Source organism: Mus musculus, chromosome 12 (assembly GCF_000001635.26).
Source record: "Mus musculus strain C57BL/6J chromosome 12, GRCm38.p6 C57BL/6J".
In the NCBI taxonomy this organism is placed as follows: domain Eukaryota; kingdom Metazoa; phylum Chordata; class Mammalia; order Rodentia; family Muridae; genus Mus; species Mus musculus.
The window spans coordinates 37,037,187-37,063,856 of record NC_000078.6 but is presented as its reverse complement, the minus strand read 5'-3'; positions in this window follow the sequence as shown (position 1 = coordinate 37,063,856).

The following is a 26,670-nucleotide window of genomic DNA, read 5'->3' as shown; positions in this document are numbered from 1 at the left end:
ATTTAGACCAATAGTGTTTGGTTTTATCTGAGGTTTCTGAGATATATAGTCTCTGGATCTTGGTCAGCCAAGCAGTGTCTGTTATGGGATTTTCTCACAGAATGGACCTTAAGTCAAATCAGACATTGGTTGGCTACTCCCACAAGTTTTGTGTCACCATTGCCCTAGACTATCTTGCAAGCAGGACAGATTGTAAACTAAAAGCTTTGTGACTGGATTGGTGTTTATCCTTTGGTAGCCCGTGGAAGACACTCCCTGTAACAAAGACACTAGAATGTAAAGGTGAAGGTTTCATGTATGTACCAGATAGCCTTCTCCATGTTCAGTGAGTTGTATGGATGTTGTCCTCTGCAATGGGGCCCTGTTCTCTGTTGCAGGAAACAACTCATTGTTTTAACAACAGCCTGGGTTGTTTGGGGATTTTCACAAGGGGATTGAATGCACCCTAACCCTGAACTGAAAGACTCACCTGGCTGCAAGAGATGGGCAGTTGAGACACTGTATGTCTATTACTAGGAGTCCTCATTAAGATCAACTTCATATATTTTAGGAAGCTTCCACTACACTAGGTTTATATGTCATCTCTCAAATTTCCATTACTCTCAGCCGTTTTTCCCTGATTTTTCTTCTGTTACTCTCTCTCTCTCCTCCCCTCTACCACCTGATCATCCCATGCCCATCCCAACATGCCCTAGTTTGCCTTTAAACTCTTCTATTTCTCCATACCTCTAGTTCCTTCCTCTATACTTAACCTCTCTGGGTCTACAGATTGTAGCTTGGTTATCAATTACTTAATGGCTAATATTCACATATAAACAAATCCGTACCATATCTATGTCTCTGGGTCTGGCTTACCTCACTCAGAATGATTTTTTTTTATAGTTTTATTATTTTGCCTGTGGATTTCATGATGTCCTTGTTTTATCATCTGAGTAATACTCCATTGTCTAAATGTACCAGGCTTTCTTTATCTACTCTTTTATTGAGGGGCATCTAGGTTGTATCCAATTTCTGGCTATTGGGCATTTAGTAGAAAAATGAACATGGTTAAGCAATAACTTGTGGTTGGATGGAACGTCCTTTGGGTATATGCCTAAGAGTAGTATATCTGGATCTTGAGGTCAATCAATTCCCAACCTTCTGAGAAAATGCCATACTGATTTTCCTCATGACTGTATAAGTTTTCACTCCCACCAGCAATGAAGGGAGGCATATTCTTGTGCTGTATCATTATTAGCATGAGTGGTCACTTTTGTTATTGATCTTACCCATTATGACAAATGGAATTGCCAAGTAGCTTTAATTTACATATTCCTGATGGCTAAGGATGTTGAACATTTCTTTAAATGTTTTTCAACCCTTTGAGTTTCCTCTATTGAGAGTTCCCTGTTTAGATCTGTCCTGTTTAAAACACTTTTTTTTTTTTTTTTTTTTTTTTTTTTTTTTTAAAGATTTTATTTATTTCTTTATTACATGTAAAGTACACTGTAGCTGTCCTCAGACACTCCAGAAGAGGGAGTCAGATCTTGTTACGGATGGTTGTGAGCCACCATGTGGTTGCTGGGATTTGAACTCCTGACCTTCGGAAGAGCAGTCGGGTGCTCTTACCCACTGAGCCATCTCTCCAGCCCCTTAAAACACTTTTTAAAAAACTTATTCCTGTTACATAGTACTCACTGCTTCTTCCCTCCAGGTCACCCCCTCCCACAACGTTTCCCCCATTTCACTCCCCTTCTCCTCTGAGTGGGTGGGGGTCCCCTGGGTATCCCTGAACCTGAGCACTTCAAGTCTCTATGAGCTAGATATTTCCTATCCCTGAGGCCAGTCAATGAAGCCCAAGTAGAAGAATATATCCCATATGTGGGCAACATTTTTTAAATCAGATTATTTGCTTTTTTAATATGTAGTTTCTTGAGTTTTTTTTTAATTTAAATACTAGTCCTCTCTGGATGTAGAGTTGGAAAAAAAAAACTTTTGCCATTCTGTAGGCTGCTGCTTTGTGTGAATGACAGTGTCCTTTGCTATTCTGGAGGCTGCTGCTTTGTGTAAGTGACAGTGTCCTTTGCCTTTAGAAGCTTTCCAGCTTCATGAAGTCTCATTTACTATGTGTTAATCTTAGTCCAATGTTGATGGTAGTTCAGGAAGTCTTTGCCAATGTGTTCAAGGCCTTTCCTCACTTTCTCATCTATCATATCCAGTGTATCTAGTTTTCTGTAGAGTCCTTTAGCTCACTTGTACTTAAGTTTTTGCAGGGTAATATATATGTATTTATTTGCATTATTCTACATGGAGACATCCGATTTGACCAACACCACTTGTTGAAGATTCTGTCTTTCTTCCAGCGTGTATTTCTGGTTTCTTAATAAAACAAAACAAAACCAAACAAAACAGGTGTTCATAGGTGTGAGTGTGGTGGTGGGGGTCCTCAATTTGATTCCATTGATCAATTTGTCCACTTTTATGCCAATACCATGTGGTGTGTCTGTGTGTGTGTGTGTGTGTGTGTGTGTGTACAACTTGAAATCAGGAATGGTGAGAACTCTAGCATATTTTTTAATGTGCAGGATTGTTTTAGCTATCCTGTTTTTACTTGTTTGTTTGTTTGTCCATATGTAGCTGAAAATTGTTTCTACAAGGTCTGTGAAGAAGTGGTTGGAATGGAGATTGCAGTGAAACTGTAGATTGCTTTCGGTAGCATGAGCATTTTTCCTATGTTAATCGTATTGACCCACACGCATGGGAGTTCTTTCCATCTTCTGATATCTTCTTCAGTTTCTTTTTAAAAGATCATGCTTTCATCATACAAGTGCTTTGTTTGCTTGATTAGAATTACTCCAAGATATTTTATATGATTTGAGAATATTGTGAAAGTTATGATTTCCCTGATTTTCCCCTGGGTTTGTTTATTATTTGTATACAGGAGGTCTATTGATATTTACGACTTAACTTTGTATCCAGTCACTTTGCTGAAAATTTTAATCAGCTAAAACAATGTCATTCTTAAAAGGGAAGAATGACAACATCAGGAGTATTTAATTGATCAGCATTTTGAATTTTCAAAAAGAATTCCAAGAAAATGCATAGTCTTTTATTGATAATATTTCAAGGAAGGGTTTTATCTAAATGAACAGACTTGAAAAAATAAAACAGGCTGTGTAAAAGAAAAAGAACACTAAAGAAAAATTGAATCTAAATAGAAGTCAATCTCATAGAAGGTTAAATGAGTCACTATGTCATTCAGTGTCTTATTCCTTTTTATAATTTCACATTGGAAAAAGTATTAAATGAAGAAGTATATTTTATATATTTTAAAAAGAGTGCATTTGTACCCTAATAAGAAATTCACAGCTGAGAGTCAAATATTGGTGTTTCTAGGTGTGCTGGTTAATTCTCATCAATTCAACACAAGCTCTGATCATCTGGAAAAAGGAAACTTTTTTTTTGTTGTTTGAATTACCTCCATCAAATTGCACTGCTGGCAAGTTTGTGGGGGTATTTCTTTGATTAATGACTAATGTGAGAGGACACAGCCCTCTGTGGGTGGGATCACTTCTAAGCTTGTGGTCCTTGGTTGTAGAAGGAAGCAAAATGAACATTCCATGGGAAACAAATCAGTAAACAGAAGCTATTCTGTACAGCTTCTGTTTCAGTCCCTGCTTCCAAGTTCCTCCTTAGTGTTCATGCTGTGACTGCTCTTAAGGATGAAATGTGATGTGGAAGTACAAACTAAATAAACTCTTCATTGCCCAAGCTTCTTTTGGTCATCCTCTTTATCATAGCAATAGGATCCAAGCTAAGATAGTAGGAATAAAAATAAAGATAATGATTTTGAATACTTGTTTGCCAGTCTCTGTGTTCAAACAACAGAAATAACAGCACACTTTCTTATGGTAGATAACAGTGAATTCTAAGAACAACATTATTTTCTGAGAAACATCATTTTTGTCTACCATATGGCAAAGAAAATCTAAGCTTCAAATGAGTGAGGTCATGGTCTAAACTTACACATACAGTATGGTAGACTCAAATTGCAAAATCAACAATGTCTAGTTTTACAGCCTCTCTCATCTTATTCATTCTACTTTATTATACGCTGAGAAAATTTTCTTCACATTATAGTGGTGAAGAAGTAGAAATTCATCCAGCTCAGTGCAATGCCAACCACCTGACAAGGGAGAGCCTGAGACTGTCTCTGTGAGAGATGACATTATCATAGTTGCTCTTCCCAGGATGAATTAGTGCTTAGTAACCATGACTTAATTGCTGAAAGGTCTTTCTGAAACCTCTGTGAAAAGCTGATCTTAAAAAGGAAGATAAGACAAAAGATGACATGTGTCACAAAAATGAAATTAAGAGAAGATTACGGATTATATTATCAAAGTATTGGGAAATTGGTAAAAGAAAAAAAAGAAAAAATCAAAATAATTGTACATTTTGTGTTTGCTGGACTAAATTATGATGGTGTGTCACCAGGAGCAAAGCCAACATAGGGTAGCATCTCTTTGGAACAGGAAAAGGGGAAAAATAAATGTATTTACTAGGAGTAGAGTGTAATTGTGAGCAGAAATATGAGGCAGTTTTTTTCATATTTAAGGGATTGTCCTCCTGTTCTGTTCTCAGTGACTCTAAGTTCCCCTTCAGCATCTCATTCTCAGTGATGTGACCTCTCATTTTATTCTAGTCTTTGTCTTGTTCATCTTCTCATCCGGTATTGTTGTTTCAATAGTGGCCTCATGTATTGTTTTATGCACTGATGGTTACATGAATTATTTCCCCAGAAGGATTGAAGGTTATGGAGACTTGTGGCTTAAGTCGGGGTGTAGAGATTCTGTTAGTAACTCTCTAGATCTTTATCCACCCTTGGACTTTGTTTTATTGATAAATATACAATTCTCATGCTGTTATATTCTGTTCACTTTCCAATGTATCAGCCTAGTCACTATCCCTAGCTAACCTTGACTGAAAAAGGGAATATCATCCTGACTGTACACTGAATCTCCAGATCCCTCATTTTAAATAGAGCTAAGAAGAGAAGGTCTGTAATCCAAATACATACTTTAAATTTCTGACTTATTTATGTGGACTACATCAGAAACATGAATATAAATTCATAGACCAGGATTCAATATACTGCTGTAGTTTCTTTTCTGTGTGTGCTTTTATAAACTTATAATAATAGTAAAAACAACAACAACAACCAATAATTAGGGTGATTTTACTGATTTAATACTTCAAAGTCATAATAATTTACGTGATAAGATTTACCTCAAAATTAATAAATATACTTTTCAGATTTAACATATGAGTACAGGCATATACACATACATCCTCATGCATTCTTATATTTATTAATTAGTTTTTTATTAACTTTCTGTAAAATACTAGTTTAAGCTTTTTACCCTCTTACTAATTTATCAAATATAAAATACAAATTAGAACTTTGCTTTAATAATAATATTATTATATTCTATATAAAACTTCTATTTCTATCTTTATATTATTTACTAGCATTGTAACTACAATTATTTGAGGATCTGAACAGTCTATAGTGAAGTATGTGACTGTGATGTGCATGCATGTGTAAGTGCTTGAGTGTGTGTGTGTATGTTTGTGCTCATGAGCAGCCATAATTATATGTATGTGTGTGTGCATGTGCATGCCTTTGTGTCTGTATGTCTGTGTATATGTGTGTCTGTGTGTTTTCTTGACAGTTTGTATTGCAGTGACTCAAATATTAGTTATTGGGAAGAAGAGGGAAATTTAAATTATATACACATCTCCAGATTACTCACCAAATCCATACCTGCTCACACCAAATACATATGAGGCTATTTTACATTACATCCTTGTCAGCACTAAATGTTTTCAAAAAATACTCTAATTAAATATCTAAGTAAAAAGTATGTTACCTTATTAGATAATACAGTTGAATATTTTTTGAGGATTTGGGGGTCTTCATATTTTGTACAATAACTTTGGCCTTATTATTGTCTGTGTTTTTTGAGTAAGGCTTTCTATACCTCTTATGAAGTCCCAAATTTTACTCAATATGTACAAGAGCCTCTTTTTATTTTACTCTGCATATTTTGCTAACTAATTAAAATTTTCCTCTATTTTAAATTGTATATTTTAAATGACTTCAGTTGGAATGTTCAAGCTTATATTAAAGCAACATGTATCAAGACATTAAATACACTGAATGTATGTTAACCTTGTACTGTCTGCTCTTAATCATTTCAGCATGTGCAAGGCAAGCCTTCAAGTACTTACCAGACATAAGTGACGCATTTGAAATGAATAAAAGAAAGGAGACTGTGCTTGCCAGAGTCCTGCATTTTACGTTTACCCCTATGTTCTATTTTTAACATATACAATCAGGCATATTTTAGAGGGGCATGAATACATAAGCATACTATGTTATACCCCGACACAACACTATTTTCAGCCGCACAATGAATTCAACATAGTAGAGATTGCAATGTGAGACTAGAACTTCATTTATAACCAGCAATCAGAGTTTAGTGAATATTTTTCAAGCAATGAGGCTTGAGGAATTTTTAAAAAGAGCTAGACTATAGAAACTTCCCCTTGAAATGAGATGTTCAAGTAGCAAATCTACTAATATAATGAGAATCCAGCAAGTTGATTTAAACAAGAGAAAAACTCACTTATTTTTCCTTTTCCTTTCAGTCCAGTCTTTCAACAAAATCAATATGTAGAATTGAATATTCTCAAATACATATTTTAGTAGATATGTTTTTCTTTGCTGTCCCTCCCTTCCCCTCCATTCCCTCCTGTTTTGTCTTCACCAATGAGGAAATTTGATCAGGTAAAAGCTTTTTACACCATTTCAGGATACATTGTATTATGAAAAAGGCTATTCTAAGGCTTCAGAGTTTATGTTATTCTATCCAAGAAGCACAGACAATACACATTTCCATTGACTGCTAGTTGCATGCCTGCACAATATTCAGTTAGCCAGTGTATCTTAGCAGAAGAATATAAGCAGGGGCTCAAAAGTAATGAATGATTATAGTACTTCAAATAGTTTGTTGCTGAAAAGAGCCATAAAGTTTCTTATGGAACTCATGTATATTCCTTTTAAAACAAGATATTAGGACAGTGATATAGTCTATGTAATAGTTATTGGAGTCTCCAGTGTTAATACTAGTCTCAGAATAGCCACTTTCTATCTATGTGATCTTGGGCAATTTATTTGACCTCTTTAAATAGTATTAATTATGTTGTCAGTGGTAATTTCCTCCTGTCATCTGGAAGATGTAATGGAAAGGACACTAGACCAGAAATAAAACTGTGGCTGTGGTTTCTGCTCTCTGCTCTACTACACTCATACCCTAGGCCTAGGTTGACTTATCTGGGATAAAGGGATTGGCTGAAGCAATTTGTAAAGCTTTGGGCATGTTTTAGGACACAAAGTACCTTTGTCTTCAACCTGTCTTCCATATTCATGAGAAAACAATCTTAGCATTCCTCTTCCTTATTTATTTCTTTGTGTCAGTCAGGGTCTCGTGCATCTCAGACTGGCCCCCAACTCATTAAGTAGTAAAGAATGACCTTAAATTCCTAATCTGTTTCCCACTGTCATTCAACTGATTTGAACAAAATCAATGGCTGGGCTTGTGTAGCAATGTCTACAGTGTAGTGTACATATGTGGGGATGTGGGTGTACAGCATCATGCCAGGATCCCCACTCCTTTTCATTTTAGCATCTGGCACCAAGGCTATCACTTTGGAGCTAAAGGCAAAATAATGTGAAAGGTTTTAAAGTCTCAAAAATAGTTTATTTGCCAGAAGAACCTTCTCACTTTGGATTTCAAACAATGATAGGAGTGTTTTAGGAAACATGGTCTTCATTGCGATTTATTTCCCAGGGGTTATGAAGAAAAGACCTCTCCCAAAACTTGCATATTTGAAAAAGGAGGAGTTGAGTTCTCATCTGTAGAAAACATCTGTAGGAATCTATGATTCTTTGCCAGAAGCCTTTGGAACCTTTTCTTAATAATAACACTGGGTAACAAAAAGATGGTTTGTACCTCAGTAACGCCTTTGTTTAGACCTCTGTTATAATTCATTTATAAACAGACCTAACACACTCAGGCTGTGTCTAGACTACCAGGGAAAGGTACCCAGAAATCATGATGAGCTCTGTAGAACTGAAAAATTCAGTAATCAACATATCAATTTATTCCACAGGTAATTTTTTAAGACTAGCAGATACATATATACTTTATGGTTGCAGATACGATTTAAAGCCATCTCCAATAATAGTTTGACATTTGTCTTAATCTCTTATGAATATATTTGCTTTAACTGGTGCTGATAGCTCATGTAAATGTGTTTCAGGTTTAGATAAAGGTTATTTGGGATTTACTTACAGAATAGGATAAAACTAAAACACAAAAATCTTCAATTGTGGTTTTTTTCTTTTACTTTTGTTTATTTATTTATTAATTTATTAGCTAGAAACTACTTTTTGTCCTAGATTACAGTTCTTTCTTAGACATGGGTGCTGAAAATGTTTTTATATTCTTTGTTCCAACAGAGAATTTATTCCAGTAAACTTTGTATTTAGTCCGATAAAATTCAAATTATTTGAATTTTTCTGTCAAAAGGTAAAAGAATCTTAACCATTTAAGATACAGAGACTTAAGATACAGAGGCAGATGCTCACAGCCAACCATTGGACAGAGAATGGGGTCCCAAATGGAGGAGTTAGGAAAAGGACTGAAGGAGCTGAAGAGGTTTGCAACACCACAGGAAGAACAATATCAACCAACTGGACCCCCACCCCAGAGCTCAGAGGGACTAAACCACCAACCAAAGAGTACTAATGGAGGAACCCATGTGTCCAGCCTCATATGTAGCAGAGGATGTAGGACATCAATGGTCAGAGAGGCCCTTGGTCCTTTAAAGGCTCTATGTCCCAGTGTAGGGGAATGCCAGGGTAGGGTAGCTGGAGTGGGTGCATTGGTTAGGGAGCACCCTCATAGAAGCAGGTGGAGAAGGCATGGAATACAGGGTTTCTGAAGGGGAAACCAGAAAAGGGGATAACAATTGAAATGTAAATAAATAAAATATCCAATAAAAGAAAAACAAAAGATTACTAAGATCTTATCTGAGTCCTTCCTAATGAACTGTTTGAGGATTTTTCACAGAAATCAATTTAGCTAAATGAGTGAATTGGCTTTTAATACTGACTCTAATTCATTTATCTATCTAAGTCTATAATAATACCCACTTTCTTGGAAACTCAACCAATATCATCATTCTTAAAATCAGTGTGAACTCATACAGTGAAGAGCTCACGAAATAAATCTGGGAAGTTGCTGTGTTAACAGCTTGATCACTATAACTCTCAATACACGATTTTTTTCTTATGGTCTTGTCTTGAATTCTTTCTAGGTGATGAAGTTTTCAGTGCACAAGACTTGTGCATCTTCTGTCAAGTTTATCATAAATGCCTCATAATATCATACTGACCCAAATGGTATTACATTAGTAAATTGATCTTACCTTTGACAACCTCATCTGTTAATCTTTTCTATAGATTCTGTATGATTTTCTATCTTAACCCAGTAAAAGATTCTTCTCAACTTAGTTGCCCAGGCTGAGGCTCTAGAGCATAATGATGAAAAGAAACAATGAGATCATTCTTCCATTTTTCTTTGTTCCTGTATTGCAGGGAAACCATTTGTTCTGTCTCAATGTGTATTATATTTATGTTACTTTTTCACCTTTTTAAATGGCTATTACAAATTGTGAGACTCCATATATACTACATGTGAGCAGCATTATTAGAAGGCTAAAGGTGAAGGAAGAGAGAGTGGTGGGGGTGGGGCAGTCATCATACATCTATCAGATTCCAAATTACAGTTTCCCAAGGCAACTGTATTTTATGCATAAAGTAGGTGGCATATCTATAACACAAATTTGTCAAACTGTTTAAACTGGGTCCCAATAATGGTAAGAAGTTGGCTTTGAGTCTAAACTTAGAATTCTCAGAGATGAGAAACCATCTGTATCCAGCAGCAAGCCATCTTACAGCTTGATTAAGCACACCTGTTACAGGTTTACTGTAGGTTTTTATCAGAAACACTTTACTTCACTTTATCTCCAACTGTTAAGACGACTTTCATTAATTAACAAATAAGAAGAATTACATTTTACGTTGGTTCAAGCTTTTAACGAAGTGAGAATCTCTGAAATAAAAATCAATTTAGTGAATGTATTCATATGGGGTAGCTTTACTGGTGCTTTGGTTTTCATATACAATCTTGCTTCCTTCCTTCCTCTCTCCTTCCTCCCCTCCCTCCCTCTTTCCTTCCTTCCCTCCCTCCCTTCCTCCCTTCTGTTCTTTCTCTTTTCCCTACTTTACTTTTTACCTCCTCCTCTATCCACCTTCTCCTCCAACCACCTCCACTTTCTTCTCTTTCTTTTTCACCCTCCTCTCTCTCCTTCCTTCTCCTTCTCTTTCTCCTTTCTTTCTTCTTGTTTTTAAGATTATCTTTACACCTAGCTCAGACTGGTCTCATGCTGCTGATCTGCTGGATCTTCAGGTTGTTTAATAGTTGGGTCATAAAGTTTGGGATGAATTTTCTATGAAACTTCTGTAAGTTTCCTTAAGGAGTTATATGACTTTTGCATTCCTATGGCAATATGTGAGGGCTTTACCTATTATCTCTGTCACTAGTGCACTACTTAATTCCTAGTGAGGTTGGAAGGTGTCTCATTGAAGCTTTACTTGAAATTCCACTATAATTCATGAATGTCTTTTCATGTATTTAAGTGCCATAATTTCACAGCTACAGCTAGCAAATGTACAACACAAACAGGACTCCTCATCATCCTTCTTCTCCCCCTCCATTGTTGTTGTTGTTGTTGTTGTTGTTGTTGTTATTGTTGTTGTTCTAAAACATGTTTATGTTGGGGAAAAAGATGTAAAGTAGAACCTTAACAATATCTAATGATTCTAATAGGAAATAGAAATGGGAAGTAGCAGAAAATAGTAAAAACATGATATTATCAATTTTATCAATAATCTTTTGGGTTATGAATAGATCAGTCACCCAGGATTTACTCAGGAAAATACCAAGATTTACCCATCAAATGAAATGTAAAAACGAGAGCCCAGAGAGGTGGGTCAATTGGGAAGAGCCCTTGCTGTTCTTCCCAGGACTGTCAGGTCGTTCCCAGCACCCATGTTGTGTGGCTAAGAGCTACAGCAACTTCAGATCCAGAGAATCCAAAGCCCTCTGAAGCACCCCTGGCATCTTCACTCATGTGTACACACTCACAAACAGACTCACACCTGTATCATAAATTAACACATAGTTTAAAAGAGAAACCTTATAAATAAGATACCAGTGGGTTATAAGTATTTAATAGTATTGTGCCGCTAGAAATCCACCCTTTTAAATGTCTTTTCAACTGTACAAAACTTTGCCTTGAGGGCTATTATTTTCCAAGAGGCTAACAATTTTATTTTCTTTTATCTGACATTTAAGGAAGTCTTTGTTCATTCTCACTTCAGGAATATATGAGGCTATTACCTGTGTATTTATAAAAACTCCTGATTCCATTTATTGTCAACAATTTATCTCCATTCCCCCTTGTTTTCCCATGTTCAGGTATGAAACCTAAATTGAAAAATGGCCATCCCAGGAATCATACACAAGTAGCATTATACAGCCTGAACATGTTGTATGTATGTATTTATGAGTGTATATTCATATATACTACATATTTGCCTGTAAAATATGCAAAAGCTAGTTAAAAAAAAACAAGCCATGAATTTAATTGTTTTTGTTTTGTGTTTTGATTTTTCAAGACAGGGTTTCTCTGTATAGCCCTGGCTGTCCTGGAACTCACTTTGTAGACCAAGCTGGCCTCGAACTTAGAAATCCGCCTGCCTCTGCCTCCCAAGTGCTGGGATTAAAGGCGTGCGCCACCATGCCTGGCTCTTAATTTAAAAAAAAAAAAAAAGGTCAAGAAAAGGTATACAGGAGAATGTTGAAGAGAAAGAAGAAAAATTGCAAATGATTTAATCGTAATATAAAAAATAGAAGAAATAGTTTAAAATATGCAAAAACATCTGTAATTAAAAATTATTATTTATTCACCCCAACTTAAATGATGCACAGCTTAACCTTAACATCTTATATACAATCTGTATCCACCCTTGATCTCAATTATCCCCAAATCCTTTAGATTACAGGACATACTTTCTCTATCTACTCCTTTTGGGCTTAATTTAAGCATTGATGTTAACTGTCTCATGACTTTTATATGTTGCGGCTGACACAGTATTTACAGTATTCAGTGTAACTCTCATGGATCTGTCTGTCTATCAGCAGCAGCATGGGGGAGGGGAGTTAGAGGGAACAAATAATAAGATTGATTAACTCTGTACAAACATGAAATACCAAATGGTAAATTTGCCTTTCTTCCTAGAACAATTTTTCTCTACTTTTCTTTGCGTAGACAATGCATTTACTTGTTTTGCTCTCTCTTGTAGCAACCCTAAATCTTTCCCTCATCTCCAGAATTCTGAAAATCTACCTGTTACTTGTTGCAATATCACCCCTCTGTCACATCTAAGTGTATTACTAGCCAGCTCTTTCTGATGTGGTACATTTTTTAGATGAAAGAAAATATATTATCTCCCCCCATCTCTCTTTTCTCCCTTGCTCTCTTCCATTCTCATTTCTCTGTCTTTCTGTCTCTCTTATTCTGAATTCTTTGTCAAATTACTCTTAGCATGCGTTCATAGTTAACTAACTCCCGTTTCGGCATCTTTCTTCCCTCTGGAGGAAAGGAGAAGAGTTGATGCTATAATCACTGGGGGAGTGTATTTTTGAAACTATTTTTTAACTTCTTTTATCTTCAAACTTTTTGCTGTAAAGATTTTTTTCTAACTGGCACTTGAAAAACATGTTTTCATTTTTGTTTCCTACTATTTCCTTAGCTCGGCTTATAAAGGCAGTTTATTACCTCAGTGTGGAATGTGGAAGCTATTGTTTTCTTTTTGGAATTTGGGGACTCTGCCAAAACTGGAAAGAAAGCTTCCCATTTTTGACATCCTGTTTTACATGAGTGTATACTGCCAAGGATGGGATGTAATTGAACTTGACTATCAAAGATGTGGTTTTCTGAATGTAGGATTGCAAAAAGAATCACTTACAAGCATCCTGAAGGAATAGCTGAATAAAGTTAGGGTATTTAATTTCTATTTGTATTTATTTCAGGTTCTGAGCTACTTTCATAACAGAGTATGGGTGGCATAACACAACAAGATTATGAGGAACTCTAAAAGTGCCAACATACTGACAATGCATTTATTAACATAAATTTTTCAAAATATTAATGTAAAAATAGATTTCTTTACAAGATTCTAATGCTTTTATTATGTCTTGAAATTATTAGTTTTCTTTTTTATTTTTTATTAGATATTTTCTTTATTTTACATTTCAAATGTTATCCCCTTTCCTAGTTTCCCCTCCGAAAATCCCCTATCCCCTCCCCCTCACCCTGCTCACCAACCCACTCACTCCTGCTTCCTGGCCCTGGCATTCCCCTGTATTGGGGCATAGAACTTTCACAGGACCAAAGGCCTCTCCTCTCTTGATGACTGAGTAGGTCATCCTCTGCTACATATGCAGCTAGTCATGAGTCCCACCATGTGTTTTCTTTGATTGGTGGTTTAGTCCCAGAGAGCTCTGGGGGTACTGGTTAGATCATATTGTTGTTCCTTCTATGGGGCTCCAAACCCCTTTTAGCTACCAGATGATCCAGCAATACCACTCCTTGGAATATACCCTGAAGATGCTCCAACATGAAATAAGGACACATGATCCACTATGTTCATAGCAGCCTTATTTATAGTAGCCAGAAGCTGGAAAGAACCCAGTTGTCCTTCAACAGAGGAATGGATACAGAAAATGTGGTACATTTACACAGTGGAATACTGAATAGATATTAAAAACAATGAATTTATGAAATTTTTAGACAAATGGATGGATCCGGAGGATATCATCCTAAGTGAGTTAACCCAATCACAAAAGAACACAGATGAAATTATTAGTTCTCTAGTGGGCGTTTACTATTGAAAGCTCATAACACAGTCAAATGAGAAAGGCTTTAAACTATGTAGTAAAAGTGGACTGAATAAATACAAATATACTAGGAAACAAAAATATAGCAAGCAAGGGACTTAACTTTATTCATATATTGTAATAGAATATACAAGGACTGATTATTTTAGAGTCTCGGGAAGGCAGTTTTTGCTTTAGCATTAAGTAAATGTGATAAACAACAAATATGATAAACAGGAATCATTTGGTAGATAAGGGTTTGCGTCATTCAATCAGGTAAAAGGACTTCTGGTATAGTCAGTGTCATGAAGGAAGTATTTCAGCTAGTCATTTGTGAGCTAAAGACTGGAACTTCTGATCTTTTCTAGAATACAATATGCCGATGTGGCTTTATAGGCAAATTCTACCAGAAGTAGAATACATTGTTCTTCCATTAAGAAGTGTGAAGCCCAGGCTGGCCTTGAACTTGTGATCCTCTTGCTTCTACCTCCTTCAGCAAATCCTACTGGCATGTGCCACCACAACCGGCTTAATCTATAATTTTCGTCATCATGTCTCATACTACATTTTATTCTTCTAGAAAACTTCTGATTTTTTTCTAAACATAGAGAAGATCCACTTACCTTAGACTCAGCTGAATGCAAGATTGTAGCTCTTGTAGAGACTTGTGGAAAGTTGTTATAAAATGACCAGTCCCATATTCTTCAACTCCTTCTGCCTTCTCATTGAACAATGACTTATGTGAGGACAGCATTATCTCATAAAATTTATGTTTACCATCTACATTTCTTCATGCATGATAATTCTGGACAATAAGGAAATTAAATTAATTAAATATACACATCTGTTATTCAAGAACTCCTTGCTCATCTCATGAAAATCAAAATTGTCCTCATTTACATTAATAAAAATCTAGAAATGGAAAAAAAAGAGGTCTGAAAGCTGTTCCTGAACATAAGCTCAAAACCAGGCAGCCCAAGGTCCTGAGGTAGGAACAACCCCCTTCACTAACTGAAGTAAAGTAATCTTCTCTGACTAATGGCCAGAAACAAACGTCAAGTCTTCACCATGTTGCGAGCATATTCTCCTACATTCACTGAAGATAGACTGGGCAGGTCAGACACCAATAGTGAAAAATGCTAGAACTGATCTAGGCACTAGGTAAAATAAATAAATAAATAAATAAATAAATAAATAAATAAATAAATAATTTTTTAAATGAGAAAAAAAAAAGCTTGTCCTGTATAAATCAAGAGGTCACTTATAAAGTTTAAGAAAATCGAAAGAGGCGCTTGTTAGTGAGTGTTATTGGAGTAATATAGAAAAGCATGTGTCTTTACACTGAGAAACTTCTGAAGACACAGGAGCGGGTGGATTCTAAAACACAAATGGCCATGGATTTGCTTGATTACTGTCTTTGTGAAGAACACAGATCTCAGGTAAAATGAAACACCGCCACGGCCATCTCCAGCAAGGTCATGCTAGAAAAAAAATCTACTAGTGGATTTTCTTCTACTGCTCTTTTGAAATTAGCGGTGTGATTATGTTAATGTCCTTTATTTTCTAGTACAAAAAATCTTATGCTCTCATGCCATATGTTAAAAACTTTTTTTAAAAAAATCAATAATATCCTCATACTAACAACAACAACAACAAAAGACTTGCAATGAAAATCAACCTCACCTCTACTAATTAAGGTCATAGTTGCTGTTCTCATTACCTTGAGAACAAATGGTTCAGGATGACAGAATGTCACAACTTACAAGAAAGACAAAAATCTCAGCAGAATAATCTGTAGCCTAATTTAAAGACTTATCTCTGGACTCTCTTCAGAGATTAAAATTTGTGTCCTCCAGCCTTTACAAAACTATCATATTGTTACTAGACATTCCACCCTGGCTCTTGACAATAACCATTGCTGAAAGAGAATATATGTACAAATATATAAATATGGTTTATTTCATATATATGTATATATGTATATATAAATAAATGCATAGAAAAATGAATTTGTTTACAGCATTAACCAAAATACGGGAGAGAGAATTTGTCAAACCATCTCTATCCTGCCCATAGTAGGATCATAACTCAAACAAAAGATGAGAGAAATGAGACTGAACATTTAGATGTAGGCTTCTCATTACTGAGAGATTGTTTCTTTCCTGGTATCTGCTTTTGATGTAGCAATTAGTTTCTCCATCCATGCTCCCAATAGACACTGGTTTCCAGACCCTTCATCCTTGGGTGCCTGCAACAGTACATTCAGGAGGCTCCAGAACTCTGCATTCTGGATCCTACCATGTTCTCAGAATGAAAGTCACAGGAAATCCTGCCATGCTTTTGCCAGGTGGAGAGGAAAAGCAGAGCTTTTAAACATGCAGGAACCCCAGTGCTTCCTAACAAAGGTCCATCCTCAAGGGAACCTCTTTCACCAGTGCTCGAATTCCTTGGGCTTTTCTCAGAAACTGAAGGACCTTAGGAATGGAAAATGCTCAGCCCCAGCTTCCTCCAAACTTTTAGTGCGACCAGAGCAAGGAACGGCTGAAAAAGTCCCTGCAAAGCTCACAGACAAGGGAATAACTAACTAATATATGAATCCCATGATCATGATGAGAATTTATTCAGATCAGAAATGTGTTCCATAAATTACAGGAATAAAGCAAAAGAATACAGTGAAGTTAAGATAAAATATTTTATTTTTAAAAATTATTTATTTTACATGAACATTCTCTCTCTCTCTCTCTCTCTCTCTCTCTCTTTCTCTTTCTCTCTCTCTCTCTCTCTGTGTGTGTGTGTGTGTGTGTATTCGGGAAAGATTTTTACCAACTACACATGGGCTAAGCATCTAATGTCCAAATTAAATGCTCAAGGAACATGTATAAAAATATTCAACATCCTTAGCCATCAGGGTTTTACAAACCAAAACCACTTTGGAATTTCATCTTATACCCTTGATATTGGCTAAAATCAAGAAAAGAATTGACAACTTGTGCTAATGATGATGGGAAGTATGGAAACATTCGTCCATTGATTTTGGGAGTGACTACTTGTACAAATGCTATAGGAATCATTATGATGGTTTCTGAGGAAGACAGGAATTGACATTCCTAAAGATAGGTATACATTGCTGTAACTCTTAAACATATACCCAAAGGATGCTTCACCCTACCACAGAGACACTTGCTCAACAATGTTCTTTGCTGCTCTGTTCATAGGAGTCAAAAACAATATAGATTTCCCTCAACAAAAGAGTAGATAAATAAAATGGGGTATATTTACATAATGGAACATACTCATCTGTTCAGATATTGAAATCATGAGATTCACAGGTATACAATGGAACTAGGGAAAAATAATCCTGAGTAAAGTAACTGAGAAACAGAAAAATTAAAATGGTATTTATACTGGATAGTTTTATGTAAACTTGACACAAGTTAAATTTGTCTGTGAGGCAGGAGCTATAATTAAGAGAATGCCTCCATGAGATTGTGTTGTAGGCAAGACTGTGGGACATTTTCTCAATTTCTGATTGATAGGGGAGGTATCTATCCATTATGGATGGTACCAGCCCTGGGTTGGTGGTTTTTGGTTCTATAAGAAAGCAGGATTATCAGGCCATTAAAAGCAAGCCAGTGAGTAGCACCCCTCAGTGGATTCTTTGTCAACTCCTGCCTGTAATTCCTGCCATTTGAGTCTTTGTTCTGACTTTCTTCAAGTAGGAACAGTGATATGGAAGTGCAAGCCAAATAAACCATTTCCTTGTTAAGTTGCTTTGGTCATAGTGTTTCATCACACCAATAGAAGCTGTAACTAAGACAAAATGAAACCAAAAATGAGGTATTGATGTGCCTGGCCTGATTATGTGGGCTGGGGTTGTTGTTGCTTTGTTTTGTTTTGTTTTGTTTTGATTTGATTTTCTGTTTGTTTGTTTGTTTGTTGAGGATTATGGAAACCTTCAACTAGAAAAGCCAAAGTGCTGAGACTTCAGTGGGCTGTTCTTCAAGCCATTGAAAGATAAGGATATTGAGAATAGTGCTAATGATGGAGGCCTTACTTGTGAAATATCAGAGAGAGTTTAAAGACTCTGTCCAAGCCATTTGTTATTCTGAATTCAATTAGCTGGGATAACAGAAATACTAAAATGAATCCTTTGCTTTGTTGGGGTATTTGATGCTGGTCAGCTGGTGATAAATTGACAGTGATTAAGAGGAGATTTAGCAATGTTGAAGGGAAATCTTCTGGGAAATGTTTCCTGAGAGTCAGCATACAGGAGGTCTATTCTAGTTGTGGCCAAGGTTGTACCTTGTGCTGTTAGGTGAACTTGGTAGTGTTAAGTTCACCCAGGAGGTGCTATTTTTGAGAGGCTAAGAGCAGGTGAAACTGTGTGGCAGGCATGGAATCCCTGAAGAAAGTCCAGGAAAAGCTATTAGTAAAAATGCAACCTGACAGTAGGAGAAGATTCCAGCATTTTGAAAATGCCAGTACCCTGAGAAGAGCACCAAGAACAGTAGCAGCAGTGAAGCTGAGAGATGTGGAATGCAGACCATAACCTGTGTGTGCTCCAGACAGTGAAGACAAAATAGTGACCAAAGCCCTTTGAAGGAACCCAGAAGATTCTGAGTAGAACCAGACACTGAACACTGAATTATTTATACTATTGGAAGTTTGGTTTTGCTTTGATCCAGTTGTTGCTATCCCCTGGATATTCCATCTAGAAGACAGAAAATATTTATTTCAATTTCGAGGTCTTATAAGATTTTGGATTCTTTTTATTTTTTTCTCCCATTAATGAGCAACATTTAAAATTTTCAGCAAACATGTTGTCCCCAGATAAAATATTTTTAAATTAAAAGAAAGAGGAAGAGGTGTGTTGGGGATTTAGCTAAGTGGTAGAGTGCTTGCTTAGCAAGTACAAGGCACTGAGTTCGATCCTCAGCCCCATAATATAATTAATAAAAATATATTTAATTAATAAAATATAATTAATAAATATATCTAAATTTATATCTAATAATTAATAAAATATCTAATTTTATTAGATATTTATGTACATTTCAAATGTCCCCTTCCCTGGTTTCCCCTCTGAAATACCCCTATCCTCTCCCCCTCCCCCTTCTCACTAACCCACCCACACCTGCTTCCTGACCCTGGCATTACCCTACACTGGGGCATAGAGTCGTCACAGGACTAAGGGCCTCTCCTCCTATTGATGACCAACTAGGCCATCCTCTGCTACATATGCAGCTGGAGCCATGAGTCCCACCACGTGTACTCTTTGGTTAGTGATTTAGTCCCTGGGAGCTCTGGGAGGGGGCGGGTACTGGTTAGTTCATATTGTTATTCCTCCTATGGGGCTGCAAACCCCTTCAGCTCCTTGGGTCCTTTATCTAGCTCCTTCATAAGGGATCCTGTGCTCAGTCCAATGGTAGGCTTTGAGGATCCACGTCTGTATTTGTTGGGCACTGGAGAAGCCTCTCCAGAAATAGTTATAACAGGCTTCTGTCAGTAAGAACTTGTTGGCATTTACAATAGTGTCTAGGTTTGGTGGTTGTATATGGGTGGATCCCCAGGTAGGGCAGTCTCTGGATGGTCATGCCTTCAGTCTCTGCTCCATACTTTGTCTCTATAACTCCTTCCATGGGTATTTTGTTCCCCCTTATAAGAAGGATTGAGGTATCCATAATTTGGTCTTCCTTCTTCTTGAGTTTCATGTGGTTTGTCAATTGTTTCAATAGGATATTCTGAGCTTCTGGGCTAATATCCACTTATCAGTGAGTGCATACCATGTGTGTTCTTTTGTTACCTCACTCAGGATGATGTTTGCTAGTTCCATCCATTTGTGTACCACATTTTCTGTATCCATTCCTCTGTTGAGGGCCATCTGGGTTCTTTCCAGTTTCTGGCCATTGTAAATAAGGCTGCAATGAGCATAGGGGAGCATGTGTCTTTACTACATGTTGGAGCATCTTCTGGGTATATGACCAGGAGTGGTATAGCTGGGTCCTCAGGTAGTACTATGTCCAATTTTCTAAGGAACAGCCAAACTGATTTTCAGAGTGGTTGTACTAGCTTGCAATCCCACCAGCAAAGGAGGAGTGTTTCTCTTTCTCCACATCCTCGCCAGCATCTGCTGCCACCTGAAATTTTGATCTTAGCTATTCTGACTGGTGTGAGGTAGAAACTCAGGGTAATTTTGATTTGCATTTCCCTGATGACTAAAGATGTTGAACATTTCTTTAGGTGTTTCTCAGCCATTTGGTATTCCTCAGTTGAGAATTCTTTGTTTAGCTCTGTACCCCTTTTTAAAATAGAGTTATTTGGTTCTTTGGAGTCTGTCTAACTTCTTGAGTCCTTTGTACATATTGGATATTAGCCCTCTATGGGATGTAGGATTCTTAAAGATCTTTTCCCAATCTGTTGGTTGCCTTTTTTGTCTTATTGACAGTGGTCTTAGTTTTATCTTCTACTTTTATCTCTTTTTTATTAGATATTTTCTTTATTTGCATTTCAAATGTTATCCCCTTTCCTAATTTCCCCTCCCAAAAACCCCCTATACCCTTTGCCCCCCTCCACAATCCACCCACTCCTGTTTCCTGGCCCTGGCATTCCCCTTTATTTGGGCATAAAACCTTCATGGGACTAAGGGCCTCTCCTCCTATTGATGACTGACTAGGCCATCCTCTGCTACATATGCAGCTAGAGCCACAAGTCCCACCATGTGTTTTCTTTGATTGGTGGTTTAGTCCCAAGGAGCTCTGGGGGTACTGGTTAGTTCATATTGTTGTTCCTCCTATCGGGCTGCAAACCCGGGCTGCTCCTTGGATACTTTCTCTAGCTCCTTCATTGAAGACGGTGTGCTCAGTCCTATGGATGACTGTAATCCTCCACTTCTATATTTGCCAGGCACTGGCAGAGCCTCTCAGGAGACAGCTATATCAGGTTCCTGTCAGCAAGCTCTTGTTGGCAATAGTGTCTGGGTTTGGTAGTTGTTTATGGGATGAATCGCCAGGTAGGGTAGTCTCTGGATGGTCATTCCTCTTAAGAAGTTTGTGCCCTTATTCTTTTATAAAAGAAAAAATACATATAAACTAGGCACATTAAGCTCTCTGTTAATTTATAATGGTATTATTTCTCTTTTCTCATAACTCTTTCCCTGAATTATTTATTTAGAGTATTATCATAAATTTGTTCTAAAGTGCATTGATATTTTCTTTTACATACAAACTTTTCTGTATCTCTTGCTCTGTATATGAATGTGTGTATATGTATTAGTGTGTGCATGGATATATTATGTGTAGTGTGGGTGCTTTTGTCTATGTGTATGTTATGTGTATATGTATGAGTGCATGTGTGTGTGTGTGTGTGTATGTATGTATGTATGTATGTATGTATGTATGTATGTATGTATATGTGTGTACAAGGATTGTGGTATCTAGATCTAGTGGTTCACACTTGAAATCTTTCTTTTTGAGACAGGGTTTCTCTCTGCTGTCCTGGAACTCACTTTGTAGACCAGGCTGGCCTAGAACTACACTTGAAATCTTCAGTCTCTGAGAGCTGACAGTCAATTTTAAGTTTTAAGCCAATATTGGAAGCAGAGTGAGATAGTTATTTTCTAAATGAATACTCAAAAAAATTTCTTAACATTTTATCCCCAAATAAAATATTCAGATTTCTGTAGTGTTTCATGAGTTAAGAGATTTTGGATTCTTAAAGAGATGGATATTTTAAAGACATTGACATTTTCATTTTCAGAGGTTGCATCCATTATTGTCATGGCAGGAAGCATGCAGCCTGCAGGCAGACTTGTTGCTGAAAAAGGTGCTGAGAGTTTTACATCTTGATCCAAAGGCAGCCAGAAGGAGACTGTCTCCTGCAGGAAACCAGGAGGGGTCTCTGATTCCACACTGGGTGGAGCATGAGGATAGGAAAAATTCAAAGCCCACTTAAGCAGAGATGCACATCTTCCAACATGGCCATATCTACTCTGATAAGGCCATGCCTTCTAACAAAGCCACTCCTTATGGCCAGGTATTAAAACACATGAATCTATGAGAACCAAATCTATTAAAACTGCCATATGGCTTAATAATGATATGTTTGTGTGTCAAGTTGATAAGGGGTCGATTGTGCTGGATAGTTTTATGTCAATTTGACATGAGCTCATCTGTGTGGAGAGAACTACAATTTAAAAATGCATCCATGATTTCATGCTATAGACAATCCTGGAGGAAATTTTCTTATTTAGTACCTGATAGTTGATGGCCTATCCCACTGTGAGTGAAGGCATCCCTGGGTGTGTGGTCCTGTGTTCTAACAAGGAGCAGGATTAGTAAGTCATGAGGGAGCAAAGCAGTAAGTAGCACCTCCCTCATGGCTTCTGTATCAATCCCTACCTCCAGGTTTTTGCCCTGTTTGATAATCTGTCCTGAATTCTTTCCTTGACAAACAAAGCTATAAAACTGTAATACAAAAAAATAATAATAAAGAAAGAGGGAAAGGAAAGGAAAGGAAAGGAAAGGAAAGGAAAGGAAAGGAAAGGAAAGGAAAGGAAAGGAAAGGAAAGGAAAGGAAAGGAAAGGAAAGGGAAGGAAGAAAGAAACATTGCCCCCAAAATACAAAACCAGTTCCTCCCAGGATGCTTTGGTCACGTGTAGCCACTCACGGCCACACAAATGGAGTTCCTGAGAGGGAGACTGGAGCTGTATGGGAGGAAACGGAGGGAGAAATAATGAGACCAAGACAGATACTGATCAAGGCCCAATGTTTACTAAGAGTTGGAGCTTATAAAGGGGGAAGGCCCATCCCCTGCCACGCCAGGCTTCTTGATGCTTTGTCCCCCAGTTGTTAGCACTTGGTCTGCCAGAGCTGTTAGCACTAGGTCACAAATGGACAGGTTGTCAGCTTATCTCAGGAATATCTCAGGAAGACAGGTTCAGCAGGGATAGCAGTTTCTTAGAGAAGAACACAGGTGGCAGAACAATAGACCTCTCTAGGTTGGAAGACTCTACACTAGGTAGTAGTCTCATTCACAGTGGCAAACAGGCCTGATTCAGCCTGCTCAAGGCTGGGGGAGGCTACAGTCATGATGTCTCATAACAGAAATAGGAACCCTAAACAAGGCAGTATGTATTATCTTATATGTGTACATGGATAGTAGATACAGAGATTGAGAGATCATGGAACATTCAGACCTAAATGGGATGTCTCCACAAAATCCCTCCCATCTCAAAGAGACCTACAGAAGAAGAGGCAGACCTTTTTAATTGGATATTTTCTTTATTCACGTTTCAAATATTATCCCCTTTCCCTATTCTGCCCCCCCCGAACCCCCCTATCCCGTCTCCCAGTCCCCATGCTTCTATGACAATGTTCCTCCACCCACCTACCCATTCCTGCCTCCTCACCATCATATTCACCTTCACAGGACCAAGGGCCTTTCCTCCCATTGATGCCCATCCTCTGTTACATACGTGGGTGGGATCATGGGTCACTCCACGTGTACCATTTGGTTGGCGGTTTAGTCCCTGGGAGCCCTGAGATTGGTTGATATTGTTGTTTTTCCCATGGGGTTGCAAACCCCTTCAGCTCCTTCGGTCCTCTCTAATTCCTCCATTGGAGACCCCATGCTCAGTCCATTGGTTGGCTGTGAGCATCTGCATCTGTATTTGTCAGGCTGTGGCAGGGCCTCCTAGGAGACAGCTACATCAGGCTTCTTCTAAACCAATAGAATCAATGCACATATAAACTCACAGAGACTATGGCAGCATGTACCAGATAACATCCCAGCCAGAGGAGAAGTGAATACAACACCCCATTTGTAACCCAGAAGCTATCTCCAATTGATAAACACTTACAAATGAAAAAATTGTTTTCCTCCAATAGAGTCTCACTGGGTATACAAGGTCTCATGCCCAGCAATAGATGGGAAACACAAAACAAACTCAGTGTCATCATTTGTCTCTCGATATTGAAAAGTCCTGACTTTTTCTTTTTTAAAAAAAATTGTGTGTGTGTGCGCACACACACACACACACACACACACACACATACACAAGTAAATATGCAATTTATTAATGGAGTCCAGTCAAGACTCATCACTGTCAGAAGAAATGTCCGTATCACTGAAACCATGCTGTGATCGTACAGTGCAATATGACTGACAAGACAAAAAAACTAACAATTCCTTTTAATCTCTTATTATTCACAAGGTCTCCAAAAGTGTTTTATTTTTTTCACCAAATTTTTAAGTGAAATGTTATTATACCCTGGTCAAAATAATTATTAATGCCTACTGTGGTGAAATTAAGCTATACAATAACCATATTATAAAAAGAACAATTTTATAATTTTATTACCCATGCTTAATTTAGTTATGTGTATCATAGAAATATAAAATGATCTTTGTTCCACAATGATAATAAATAAGCCTAATAACCCAATTCTTGGAAAAAGTAATAACATATAATATTCTCTGTTTAAAGATACTGGCAAAGATTCTGGCAAAGAACCTCCTTATGACACTCTGAGGTATACATTTTTCATAAATACTTGCATGACTAACATTGTTTTCAAAATCAGCAGCATGTGTTTAACATTATATTTTGAGGAAATCCCAAGTTTACATTAAATGTTTAAAGTAAACAAATGCTTAGGAACACAGAACATACTTATAAACTGTCACTACCCAACTGTCACCTGTCAGCAACCATATATTTTAGACATCATTTATTTTAATCTTTCATTTTTCACATTGGAGTTTGAAATGAAAATGAAATGAGCCCATTTCCTAGCAACAAATCTGGAAAAATATTTGAATTATTTTCTGAGTGCTAATACCACTGATGAGTGATATTTCTGTGTTCATGAGCAAAGGCCTCCATACTCCTCACTGAGGTATACCCCATGATCATCGGTGATTACTTTTTTTCCCAATACTCTACTTTTAGTTTATCATTTGAAAATGCCATACTGGTATATAATTTATATTCATCGTACTCATCCCTCCTCAAACTCTCCTCAGATCCTCATCTCTCACACAAATATATGTCTTCCTTGGTTTTTAAAGGTCTTTTTTTTTTTTTTTAGTTTTGAGAATCTCATGCATTTACACAATACGATATGATATCTCTCTCTCTCTCTCTCTCTCTCTCTCTCTCTCTCTCTCTCTCACACACACACACACACACACACACACACACACACACACACATACCCTTCCCTTCCCAACTCTCCCATATTCCTGCAAAACGTGGTCTCTCCCCCCCTTCTCTTTTCCTATCTCCATCCCCCTCCCTCCCTTCCTCTCTCAACTTACTAAATCTAATTAATGTTTATCTATATGAGTATGGGTGTGTGACCATTCTTCAAGATCATGGAAATCTTGCCAGTGTTCACACTCTAATAAAATAATGTTTTCCAGCCTGCCTCCAAGGCTACTATCAATTTGCAAAAGGTTGTCTGTGAAGAGTGTTGCCTGGGGATCAACTACTCCATCTATTCTAGGCTTTAGGTTGGCTTGATCTTTATGTATGTAACCACAGCTATTGTGAGGTCATGATGGATATAGCCATGTCATGCCCAGAAGACAGCATTTCTCAATAGTCACCAATAATCTGTTACTTATATTCATTCCACTGCCTTTTCAAGGGGTTACTTGATTCTTGGCTGTGGTGAGATTAATGTACAAATCTCATTTAAGGCCAAAAATTCAGTTTCTTATTCTCAGCACTTTAACCATTACAATTTTTTCTATTGATTGTTGTCTACTTCAAAAAGAAGCTTCTCTAACCAAGACTGAGAACAGCCATGTCTATGGGTATAAATATAAATAATTTGAAGGCAATTTAACAGCATGGCTCTTGAGAAGAATAACAATAGCGGGTTCTTCCAAAGGGTCTAAAATTTCCCAATCATCATAAATTTTGACCAGGATTACAGTACCAGTCATGATTTTTTTTTTTTCCAACTCAAATCAGAAAGTGGTTCCCTACCCTTAACAGTCATGTCAGTGCCTGTAAGGACGTCTGATTTGGCAGGTTGTCAGTGCCTGTAGATCCTGTGCTAGGTTTGACCACTGGTAAATTTTTCTCCCCAGTTGGTCTGCGTAGCATCTGCCAGTACTATGAAAGCTAGTCAATTAAGATGAAGTTATATGATCAGTCTGAGACTGATTTCTCTGTTCTGCAGCCCAAGTGTGTGATATCTTTCACAGCATGGTCTTCAAATATAGTTATGGAGGGTAATCCAGGGCAATAACTGACATAGCTTTGGGCTCTCCCTGATCAGTAACTCATAAAGAGTTATCCCATGCCTATTCATTTAACAATCAATGTCTTCTTGGAGAAACATTGTCCACTCGTACAGGGTAATTTCACTCAAACTCTTTAATACCTTAATATACATGCATTTAAAGGCATTTAAAGTCATTTGTTTTACAGGGGCCTGAGTTTCTGACTTTATGAAGTATACTGTTTCCCTTATACTTCATTCATTTAAATGCAGATTTATTTCACTATTAAATTTTTCAGAGCAGAGTAATATTCAATTTTATATATGA